Source organism: Phalacrocorax aristotelis, chromosome 6 (assembly GCF_949628215.1).
Source record: "Phalacrocorax aristotelis chromosome 6, bGulAri2.1, whole genome shotgun sequence".
NCBI lineage: Eukaryota > Metazoa > Chordata > Aves > Suliformes > Phalacrocoracidae > Phalacrocorax > Phalacrocorax aristotelis.
This window is the reverse complement of record NC_134281.1, coordinates 43,888,065-43,900,124: the sequence shown is the minus strand read 5'-3', so window position 1 is coordinate 43,900,124 and position 12,060 is coordinate 43,888,065. Positions and strand designations below refer to the sequence as shown.

Below are 12,060 nucleotides of genomic sequence, written 5' to 3'. Positions count from 1 at the left end.
TATCAACACGCTCAGAAAAGGAAATAAAAATGCCTAAGCAGAACTTCAGCAGATGAAAGAAAAAGAAAAAAAATCTACCTTGTGTTCAGCCAGAGGGCTATGGCTTTCTCACAGTGTAGTCACTGATTTGTGATTTACCTGTGGGTGCGTTGCTGTCCTGGCTGCAGAGCCCATCATCTCCCAGTTGCAAACTACAGGAGCCATTTCCATTCCCTGCTGTTCCCCACCTTATTTATCCTTCCTTCTGACCACATTCATTTCAGGATTGCTTGTAACAGGATGTTTTATGTCCTCATCACCTATTTCCTCGTTTTCCCTTCAGTCTCTTAAGCACCACACATGTACACCATTGGTGGGGCAGTGATGAACTTTGTTCAGCCTCCTCTCTCTCAGTTGTGGCTTGCTTCCTTGACCTCCTCCAAGTGATGGACACACAGAGATACTAGAGCATCTGCGACCAGGTCCAGTGCTCGTGTCCTCTCTTTTCATGTTATTGCCAACCTCAAACTGAAGATTTCCTACGGTTTTCTTGCTCTTTAGAGTAAATGTCACTGACAGTGTGCTGCTGTAAAACACCTAGAAGAACCACCCACCTGTAGGCAGCAGCAGCAGAAGGCTTTCGACAAGGGGATGTAGCAAACGTTGAGTTTACCCATATAAAGAGACACTGCACACTGGTGACAAGTAGTACAAAGCCTTATTTGACACGAAGACAGAATGACTGCATTGCTTATGTCAAAAAAAGATCAGTGGAAGCATAACAACAGACCATTCTGCATGCGACACACTGCATAAAACACAAAAAATGCTCCTTATGTTTTCTGTGCTTTTTTAGCCTGGTTTTTCAGGGAAAAAAAAAAAAACAACAGAAAACCTAGAGACATGCAATTGTTCTGTCAGTCATTGCTTCCCCAAATAACTTTTGAACCTGTTGGCTGATCTCAGGTTTGACAGATAGGCAGAGGTCTCAAAGGGATTACATTCCTACCAGATGCGTGAATATAATAGAGACTCAAACCAGTGCCTTCGCTGAACTCACCTCCGCACTGTGCCTTACTCTGGTCTGTACCTCAGGGGTTCCAATTAGACCACAAGCCAGAGCAGCTCTGTGGATAAGGGAACAGCTGGGGGAAATGCTTACTTACATCATCAGACAATGCACACAGGAAGAATAATATTGTGAACACTCCAACCACAGCACACGCTGAGATGAGGGTTCCTGCCTTCTCAGATCCATCCTCCTCAGAGCACTGAAACCCAGAACAGAATCCAGAAACGCCCGTGCCGGCAGCCTGAGCAGCTAGCCTTGGCATCTTTGGTGCTTACTTTGTTTGCAAAGCCAAAGTCGCTTATGACATTTGCAAACTCCTATGTGATATTAGTACTAATGCCCCAAGGATTGTCCCGTTTCCCCAAGGCACAACAATAAAAGTCATTACCTTCCTTGACCTCCCCTGGCTGCCCCCTCGGAGCTGCAAACATGAATGCACTCTCTGAGCTAGTAAAGCACAGGTACATTTTCTTGCTGGCATTACAAAAAAAAAAAAAAAAAAAAAAAAAAAAGAAACATTGCCTGGCAAAGAGTAAGATTTCTATTCAGTTTTAAGGGAATGCATATGACAGGGAAGCTACGGGGCTCTCGTTCTAATAGCCAATGCTGCTAATTAAAACTGTTTTGAAAGATCTGCAGCTAGCATATAAATCACCTCACTATATGCTATAAATAAGAGGCAGATACTGAATTGAAGAGCTCCCATTTGTCAACTGAATGAAGAGATTTGATTGTGCCTTTTTGAATAATAAATCCAGACATACCTAGCAGGGCACTGAGAGTTGCTAGAAGTGTCTCTTCTATCAAACAACGATTATATTATAGGGTATGCGTTATGGGGGATCATCCATTTCTCTTGTTTTCTCATTTATCGCTGACATTCCCCCTCCCAGACACAACATTTTGCTCTGTACAGCATGCGTTCATGCAAAGACCTTAGAAGTGAGGCAGGAGTGAACACTATTGAGTCTCCTGATGTGATGTGCACCTACTAGGATGTATCACAGAGCAGAAAGAAGATTTGTAGGGAAACTGAGCTGTGGAAGCCTAAATACACAGGTTTTTCTTCCTATCCTTTTTCCTGTAGCATTTCCAAAGGACACTCACAACGCACCAGGTCTCAGACAGAGGAGGGTCACATAGTTCTTCTGGCAAAGAATGTCCATTTTTACAAAGACCGCAGAGAAATAAAGCTAAATTTCTTAAGATCATCTTGTAACATCAACTGAGCAATGGAAACCCCAGGAGGCACACACCCCCCCCCCCCCAATGAACAGATTTGCAACAACAACAAGAATAAGTTACCTCACTCCCGTGTGGAAAGCTCTTTTCAGTCATGAACACTAGATCCCACTCACAGACACCATGTCTTTCTCACTGTAGAAAAAAAAAACAAAAAACAAACAAACAAATGGGCACCGATTAGGAAATGGCATTTATTAATGTTAAGTTCGGAATACTTCAAATCTTGCACATAACACTCATAAAAAAGAAGATTTAGGATTCCCTGTCACACAGAAGGCTGCAGAAGGTTAATTGAGTTCACTGTAGAGGTATCATTACCTCTATAACATATCTAAGGAAAAAAGCACTGCAGTCAGGTTATGAAGATAGATTTATTTTAAGCCTTTAAAACTATTTGTTAAATTTTTGCCCTCTAACAGGATGATGGCTCATCTTGCTTTGCCCCCAAAACCCATTACAACTCAACAGCAACTTTCACAGCATCCCCTCAAACAGTGGGTTTTGCACCTTCCCATGTGCAGATGCCCTCATCCAACCCACTGGCAGACATGAGACACAGGCGAGCCGTGACCTCCGGCATCAATTCCCCTTTTCCCAAAGGAAAAATATCTCTTGGACTGACCACAGGATTTAGTGCAGGCTTTCCTCTCCCCTGCTGAAGAAGCGACTGTTGGCTGGAAGCCAGCAAAATGAGCCCAAGGGGCTGCAGAGAGCTTCCTAGGGACTGTGCCTTTACCTTCTCTTCTGCTGGACCTTAAAGTGGGGAGAAAAAAAGGGGAAATCATCTTATCTGAGGTCTCTCATCTGTCCCTTCAAAAATGGCAACTGCCTATAGTCCTTCAATATCACCAAGACAAATACCATCCTCCTCATGGCCTGCTCCTCATCTGCCCAGGCTAGTAAAGCTGTAACCTGAGGGTACTTATTTTATGAACAATAACTGTAAATTGGGATGATTTTATTATTTTGGGGTCATGTTTGCCAATAAAATGGAAAAGACAGTGCTAGGTTGAAAGAATTTGATGGCTACACATTGATTTTGAAATCCCGGCCATGCTGCCTGGATCCTGAAGTGCTTACCTCGCTGTCTGCCCTCCCCTTGCTTCCTTGATTGCTTGAGTTCCTGAGTCTAAATAATGTTCTAGGCACTGCAAGTCAGGCCATGGCTCGCCAGCTCTACAAAGATTCTGCAGTCACTGTTTAGTGCCTGATGATACAAAAGCTACTGCAGAGCAACGCACAACACACACGCACAGAGCACAAATGGTGCTTTCCTCACTAAAGCAGATGGGACTCAGAGCACAAAGAGGATAAAACACCATTGTAACAAAATCAATTTGTTCAGATGACCTGAACTTGAAATTAAGGTGTTAAAATCCAAGACAAAGAGGATTTCTGATTGGCAGTCAGTGATGTCATACCTGTGCCAATTACAGATGTAATTCATGTTGCTGCCTTTAAAAAGAAGTAATTCCCTCTCTGATACAGCAATAAGAGACTGTAGACAGCCCATTTGCAGGGGATTACATAGCATTTCTCAGGTAAAGTCACTGAGGCTTCTGACCTTGTGCCTCCTAACACTACTGGAGGCATAATCACATAGGAATGCACTGCTTATCATGTGTGTCGTATTGCTTAAATAAAGCCCAGCCATGCAGCAACCTGAGCTGTGGATCTCAGGGTCATTTTCAATGAATTATTATGAAAAAAACAAAATGAATGTAACAAATACCAGTATTAATTAGTTTATTATATCATTCAAGGGATCGACTACACAGGCTAAGAAACACTACAGGAAACTGGTGCCAGGCCTGAATAAAAGCATTTCTCAGGTCATTGCCTTAAACATAGATATTTCATGCTACCGTGATGCTTACACAAGGCAAGTAAATCTTTGCACACTGCATCCCCGCTTGCTCACTGTCATAATATTCAGCATATAATGAACATCAGGCAAGGTGAAAATTGATATCAAGAGCATTTCTAAGAGCTAAAAAGTTAACAGCTAAATTGGAAATCAATATATGCTTTAAGTATTGATCAGCAGAACAGAAATCTTCAGGTTTTTGCCTCTGCTGAGTGAATACTGTTATAGCTTGAGCTAAAGTCCACGGAAACACCCTACTTGTAACAGTTATTTTAAAAAAAGAATAAAAAAAAACCAAAAAACACAAAAAAACCCCAACCCTATGTTTTATGGAATGATTGCCTAACTACGACAAGCAGCTGTGCAGAAGAACCAGGAACATGCTAAGCCAGATATCAGCAGTGACTTTTTTACTATCTCTTGGTTTTTGAAGTCGTGCTTGCCTCCTCAAGACAAACTCAAAGACCAGAAGCGAGAAGAAATCGCAGCCAAGGTGCACCACCTTTGATGAGGATAGTTTTGGCATGTGCACGGGAAAGGCAGGTCTACACCAGGTAATGGAGTGTGGGGCAAAGATTTTGAGCTTGCTCAGTATGTGGAAGCCCAGACCTTATCTCTGCAATGAAATACACAGGCCTTCTTATCATTCTGCATGTACACTGCATGAAGGCAACTATATTGCTTTCGGGAGCAAAGTTAGGATCTCTGCACAGTACTCTGCTCTCTGGTGGGGACATACCTCCTTGGGTCAACACTAGGTGACGAGCAGCTGCAGAATATGTCATCACATGCTGTATATCTGCTCAAAGCAAGCTTTTCAGACTCACTGGTGAATGAAATAGCTGTGCGAAACAAATGTCTTATTGTTTGAGTCCTCCAGCCTGCAAGGAAGCTGGAATTCCTGTGCACTATATCAAAGAAACACTTGACCCTGTATGATCAATCCCTCCTCCTCCTAATTATTATACACCAAAAGACCTGTATTTCTGCTAAGTTTCTCAGGTGAAAAGGGGCAATAATATATCAGAAAAGGTTAGAAAACCTGTACATCTCTACAAATACTTGTTGGTCTGCATTCCTTTAACTTTACATGATTAAATACAGCCTGCTTCTGTTCTTCCACTTTATCCTCTGGGGAAATTTATCGTCAAAATTATTGTACAGCATTCATTACTCTAGCCTCATTTAAAACCTTGCCCTACTTATTATTTAGGCTGCAAAAAAAATGTTGCTTTGTATAGTATTTCCTATAATAGTCTCAATCATTACATTTAAAAGATTGCTGTAAGGCAGCTTAGCCTGCATTAGAGAAAAATAGAGTGGAATTCCATAGCTAAGTGTTACAGTTCTTATTCAGCTTTTGTTTCCAAATCATAACTATGCCACGTCTCAATGCCTTAGAAGGCTCTCACTGCTAATTAGCAACATTCAGGACTTTGGTCCCCAGCTTTGAAAGGGACATCTAGTGGTCCTTTCTGGCTTAAAAGGTACTGAGAAAAGGGGAGGGGAGGGGAGGGGAGGGGAGGGGAGGGGAGGGGAGGGGAGGGGAGGGAAGGGAAGGGAAGGGAAGGGAAGGGAAGGGAAGGGAAGGGAAGGGAAGGGAAGGGAAGGGAAGGGAAGGGAAGGGAAGGGAAGGGAAGGGAAGGGAAGGGAAGGGAAGGGAAGGGAAGGGAAGGGAAGGGAAGGGAAGGGAAGGGAAGGGAAGGGGACAGACCAGCAGGCAAAGCAAACAAATGGTATTTTTTTAACTCATTCAAAACTTCTGTTTAGGACAAAGAGAAAGACATGGCTATTTAAAAGAAACAAGATGCAGTGTCTAAAGGGAGGGAGAAAATCTAACTTAAATCCCAGAATAATCTGGAAAATTGTTCATACTTATACATGAAGCCTCTTAATTTGGGTTCCTTGACTAATGGTACTACTCTGATGCTGAGTACCATTGCTTTTTTTTCAGATAATACTATGCATGTGTTTGTGTAACCCTTCTGTAATTCTGAAAAAGAATCATTAATTGGAGCCTGAAGTCACTGGTACAGGTTTTCCTGAAATGCAGACCCTCCTGGGGAGGTTATCAGGGAGAGGTCACCTCTTCTCCCATTAGCAGCTGCAACAAAATCTCCTACATGAACTGCAGTACTGAAGGCTGTTTTATGTCTGGTTTGACCACAGCAAATTCAGACGGAAACCACAGCATGGGCAAAAGCCATATATTAACACTGATAATTTTTTGGGTGTAGTGTCACATATTTATTGGGTTGTTTAGGTTGTTCTGACCTTCCTCACTGCCTTCCCTGGACTCCACTGACCTCAGTGGGGTTTTGCTACCCACAAACCTGGCTACCCTTCCACCTCGTCTCCATCACAGATCAAAGATCTGATATAGGACTTAGAAACATACAAGGAACACCTGGTTTAACCCTCTGCAATGGTGAAAATTGCCCGGTTATACTTAATCTTTGCCTCAGGTTTTGATTTACAGCTATACTTTTCCCTTTCACTTGCCTACCTTGTCTTTTTGACTGCTTTCTACGAGAGGCCTTGTTAAAGACCTTTCAATATCGTAAATAAATAAGATAAGCCAGTTCCTCTCTCTTCGTTTCTTATTGACAAGTTCAAAGACTTCTAAGAGATTAAGAGTGAAAGACTGTAAGTGACCTGCTGGGTCATCAAGCCTAGGCTTTCCCTATCACTTCCAACCACATCCTACAGAACCTTTCTACTGGATAAGCCTGATCTTATCAGCATCTCCCAAATGTTTTCTTTTTTTCTTACTACTTGAACCAGTTTACCAGGTACAAATGAAAGGTTTAGTGGCCTGTAACTCTCTGGATCATTTTCTTTCTGGTGTCACAAGAAGGCATTTTGTCCTTTCTATCCATCAAGCAGACACACTCCTAAACACCCACAGGAAGGGAAAGAAAAAGAGGTAAGTCTCAGTGGAAGGAAATGAAGGGAACAGGACAACGGAGCTGATATTCACACAAGATGTACTGCCAACTCCAGTACATGCAATGCACTGACAAACCACTGAAACAATGAAAATTCCTATTTTATAAGAGAGAGAGGTCAAGGTAGGGATCAATATTTTCCCTGGGTCTTATTTTATCATTAGAATTAATGGATAAAAATATATTATTTTCTTTTTTACCCCTAATTGTATGGATTCAGAGTTAATAATGAAAAATATGCAACATCCTCCTATTTGCCATGCACAAAATACAGCTTTTTCATGAGTCCAGTCAGCAGAGGCGGTTTCCGATCTGTTCTGATGAGCGTCTTTGTGCTTCCTATGACTGGAGGGACTGTGCTCATTAGCTGTGCCATGCTCTAGAGGGGCAAATTACCATACACAAACCTCACTGACGGCCCAACACCCACCTCTGTGTGCCAGCAGCTGCTCAGCACATACAGATGCACATTGGCAATCTCGCTGCCTTTCAACAAAATAAGTTAGGAAAATCCATAATGCTAAAATATACCTATTGCCATAAAAGGAGTTTTCACAAAAGGAAAGTATTTTGTGCGTCCTCTCCCCAGCAGCCATTTTACGTGCATAAAAAGCTGTAGACTTGTAGCTTGCTGCAAAGAGTAGCAGAGATCTCACCCAAAATGGGACATCGCTCTGGTTCAGGGCCAGGAGAGGTCAAACGTCACTTCAGCACTACGGTCACCAGCAATTTCCAGCACATGTGAGCCATGGCCCATTAACCCATATGCTACGCAAATGCACCGGGTTATAACGCTCAGACAAGAGGGAGCAGCTTGTCACCCTCTCTGGGTCCTTAACAGCCCCAAACCTCTTCTTACATGCAGCAGCAAACATTTTAATATGACATGAGTTCACCTCCAGAGTCTGACCCACAAAACACGTTGGTGCAACCAGAAGATCTCCCCAGACCAGGTTCCTGTAACAAACTTGAGAGCGCACAGGGCTCGAAGTAGAGCAGAGAGTGCTCACTCATGCAGCACAAATGAGCAAAAAGGTGAACCTGAGCAGATGTTCAACACTGCTGCTGTCTTGGAGAGGCAGGGGAGGAAGAAATTTGGTGGGGGTTGGTTGGTTGGTTTTTTTTTTTGAATGATGCATTAATTCTGTAATTTGCAATGCTATCATCTTCTTTTTCAGAAAAAAAAAGGATTCTGTTTGTTTTTTTGTTTTATCCTCTGTTTTATAAAACAATGCTATCTATACTTAGATGTTCTGAAGTACAGCCAATCCCTTGTATAAGCATTTAAACAAAAAAGTTTACCTACAAAACGCTTGCAACTGAACACGAATCCCAGAAGGGGAGTCCACAGCTACCACGCGCCAGACACGTGACACAGCTGGTGTTATGAAATCACCAGGAGAACATCTCAAAACCACTGCTTTGCCTCATGGATCCACAAACCCAGCATGGTTCCCCACCGCTGCCAGCTGCGAATCCTCCTGCAAGCAGAAGCTGGTGGCTCTGATCATGGGGAAATTTCCTACAATGCAGTGGAGCAGGTATTTCCCTGCAGCCCATGGGGAGGACCAAATCAGAGCAGATATCCACACTGAAGACCCTGGAGACCCCACACGGGAGCAGCAGGATATTTCCTCAAGAAACTGCAGCCTGTGGAGAGCCTACGCTGGGGCGGGGGAAAAGTGTGAGGAGGTCGGAGTGTCAGAGAGGGGCTGTTACGGACTGACAGCAACCCCCCATTCCCACCCACCCTGCACTGCTGCGGGGGGAGGAGGAGGAGGAATTGGGAATGAGAGTGGAGTTGAAACTGGGAAGAAGAGGGGAGATGTTCTAGGCTTTGTCTTTGTTTCTCACCATACTACTCTATTTTTAAGTGGCAATAAATTCAATTAATTTTCCCCAAGCCAAGTGTGTTTTGCCCATAAAAGTAATTGATCTCCCTGTCTTTATCTCAATCCATGAGCTTCTCCATCACATTTTCTCCCCCCATCCTGCAGAGGAGGGGGAGTAAGAGCAGCCTGGTGGGGCAGCTGGCAGCTGGCCAAGGTCAAACCACCAAGCTTGTCCATTCCCTGTCAGGCATGTATTTCTTTCCAAGAGTTTATTAGGAAGAGCTTGCTGTCAAAGGAGCATCCCACAGAGAGTTACGTGCATTGTACAGGACCCGCAGATGGTGTTTGAGTGGTGTGACAGCAACCACTAGACATTGGCCATAGGCAGGGATCCTGATAACCCCTATTACAACGGTGTTTCTCCATAACTGGAATCTCTATAGGGGCTGGGAACTGGCTAGTCCAGAAAAGAGAAAAGTTGATCCCAGCGTGACAACCTGTCTGTCAATGCCTTTATCATTTATTTAAGTGATCTTCTAATCTTCCAGGCTGCAGCTCATACATTTATATTCTTAAATTCTTTATGAGCAGCAGGATTAACACCTCTTTCATCAGGCTGGAAGTAAGGCTGATCCTGACTGGTTTTGATCTGTTCCAGGAACCCCAAAGCTTTCAATAGTTGTTATATTCTGAGCTGTGCTTTTCCCCAAAGAAAGAGCTGCAGCTTTTCCTGTGGTACAGCCTGATACAAACCTCAATATGTTTGTACCCCATCATTTCTATGTGAGAGCCTTAACAACTCCATCCACTTCCTGACCCCCAGATGACTTTCCATCAGCAGAAAGAGAACTACCGGCACCAAGGGGCTGGTTGTGGGATTATCAGTTGGTTGTCAGAACGTGAGTCACAGAAATCACACCCCTCCTCCTACATCTCAGACCAGAAGGAATGAGCTGTCAGGTTGGCAAGAGTCTTTTCCATTCCAGAACAAAAGAACTGATATTAAACATTTTAAGCAGAAAGGTCCAGGTCTCTAAGTCAAAGGGACACCTATTTTTCTGTGGTCCTTTTTACAGATTTTAAAAGAGGTCCCCTAACAAAATAAGGTCATCAAACGCTTGCTGTGTTTGAGGTCTCCCGCAGGTAACGTGTTGGTGCAGATGCTTCTCTTGCTGTCCCACATGTAGCACAAAACAGGTCCAGAAACAGGCTGACTTGCCAGGGCATGTCTGCAATCACGGTCCGAGCCAAGCTTCTTTCCAGCCCTACAGACACATTCAGGCACAAATGGGATGTTGTTCGGGTCTTCTGCCCCTGGATTTGCCCCCAGATGTCATTCCACATCTGGGCAATCTTTCTGAATTTGATCCCCAGATGCTTCTGGCAGCCTCTGCCCTTTCTTGGTGTTTCATGCCAGCAGCATCCCTGTGGTGAGCATAACAGGGTCTGAGGAGGTTATTTCAAGTCGTGTTGAGCAGGAGTTGAACCTTGCTTCCGCTGGATCTCCTCCGACGCTGAGCTCCCCTGTCCCGATGTCAGCCCACCTGCACCTCAAGGAGGAGCCACTGCTAGGCAAGAAAATCATACTGGGCTCCCTGCCACCCTAAAGACATGGTTCAGGCCTGAGACTGTAAAATGAGCATTTTCTCCACCATAACACCCTTGCAACTGAGGAGAAAGAAGAGTTCTCAAAATCCCATTTAGGGTACCAAATATGAACAGGTGGAAAGATAGGCTGATTTTGACTTCTGAGTAGTTGGAGGATCTAATTCTCTGCATAAGTTCAGTGTCACTTCCCCCTCCCCAGCCTTTGTGTCTCTTATCTGTTAAAAATGAAAGGTTCTAAATGGGAATGGGCAAGGGTCATCTCTGCCTACTCTTCCATTCCACAGCTGGTGTTGTAGAACAAATACTGATGAGGATCATGATGATAATGAGGAAAATAATAATGAGCATTGATCTCAATAGAGATGCTCCTGTTTTACCAGGCCACTGAGATGAGAATCAGGAATCCCCTGACATAAAGGATATGTCACACTAAAGTTTAATTAACAGCAAATCACAACCCAAATGACACATTCCCTCCCTTCACACTCTCAATTTTCATAACTGACTTTTCACAACAAAACTCCAGGGGACATTTGGAAATAGAGGAGAAAGTAAAACTACTGCCTCCACATACAGCTTGTTACACTGAGGAAGTCAGTCATCCATGATTCCTCTCTGATTTTCTACAGTGTAAATCGCAAGCAACTTCAGTGTAGTCCATGGAGAGACATCCAGTACAGATGAGAGGAGAATTAGGTCCGATGTGCTTCAAGAAGACACACTTGGCATGTTATTTCACAGCTTCATGTGCTAATAGCAGCACGTTACCTTCTGATAATGGTGCCATCAGAGCATGTCAGCTGAACACATACCACCACTCTTTTCAGCTCCTTTACTGCTAAAAAAAGGGGAGTGCTTACATCCAGTCAGAACACTCCAGCATGGTTTCCTAGCACTTTCCCAACATAAACAAATTAATTTACCTGAAACACTCAGGAGGGCACCATTACAGAGACAGCATGAGGCCTCGCTTGCAGGGTCAGCTCAATTAGGCATCAAACCGTGCTGCTGTGGTGGAAGTGGGCTTGCTCCGAGCCCCCGCTCCTGGTGCCACCTTGGCTTTCATATAACCATGTAGAAATCCCACATCAAACAATTGGTCACCGCTGAAAACGTTTCTTTATATTATTATTTTTTAAATTACTTTTCAGACAGATTTTTAACTTGATCTAGGTCCCTGTGAACACTGCTGATGGAGCAGGACAGCCAAACCAAGAGGGGTGGGGAGGGCAGGACCTCACGTTTCTTGCACTGGAGTCAGTCTTGGCACTATGGCATAAGGAGCTCTACACACCTGGAAGGTTGCTCCTAGCTCACATCAGGTTCAGAAGAAATCAATACTCAAGGGAAATTCATGTAGCTGTAAATAACCACCAAATTGTGTTCAGGACTGAAATATTTACTTTTCAGAGATGATTTCTGCTATTGGTGTTTCTGTAATATAAATATTTTTATCCTGCTTTCATGTGCTAGACATTTGAAAGTTTTTTTCCCAAGAAATGTAGAACA

At 43.6% G+C, this 12,060-nt stretch overlaps 1 protein-coding gene across 2 annotated transcripts in view; it reads right to left on the bottom strand.

Moving 5' to 3' along the window:
• DAB1 (DAB adaptor protein 1) overlaps window positions 1-12,060 on the bottom strand; it is a 483,333-nt gene that overhangs the window by 241,647 nt on the left and 229,626 nt on the right. For both annotated transcript variants that reach the window (XM_075097522.1, XM_075097519.1), the window contains exon 2: window positions 2,357-2,428. The gene's annotated coding sequence lies outside the window, so the exon portion shown is untranslated. The remainder of the gene's footprint in view (window positions 1-2,356; window positions 2,429-12,060) is intronic.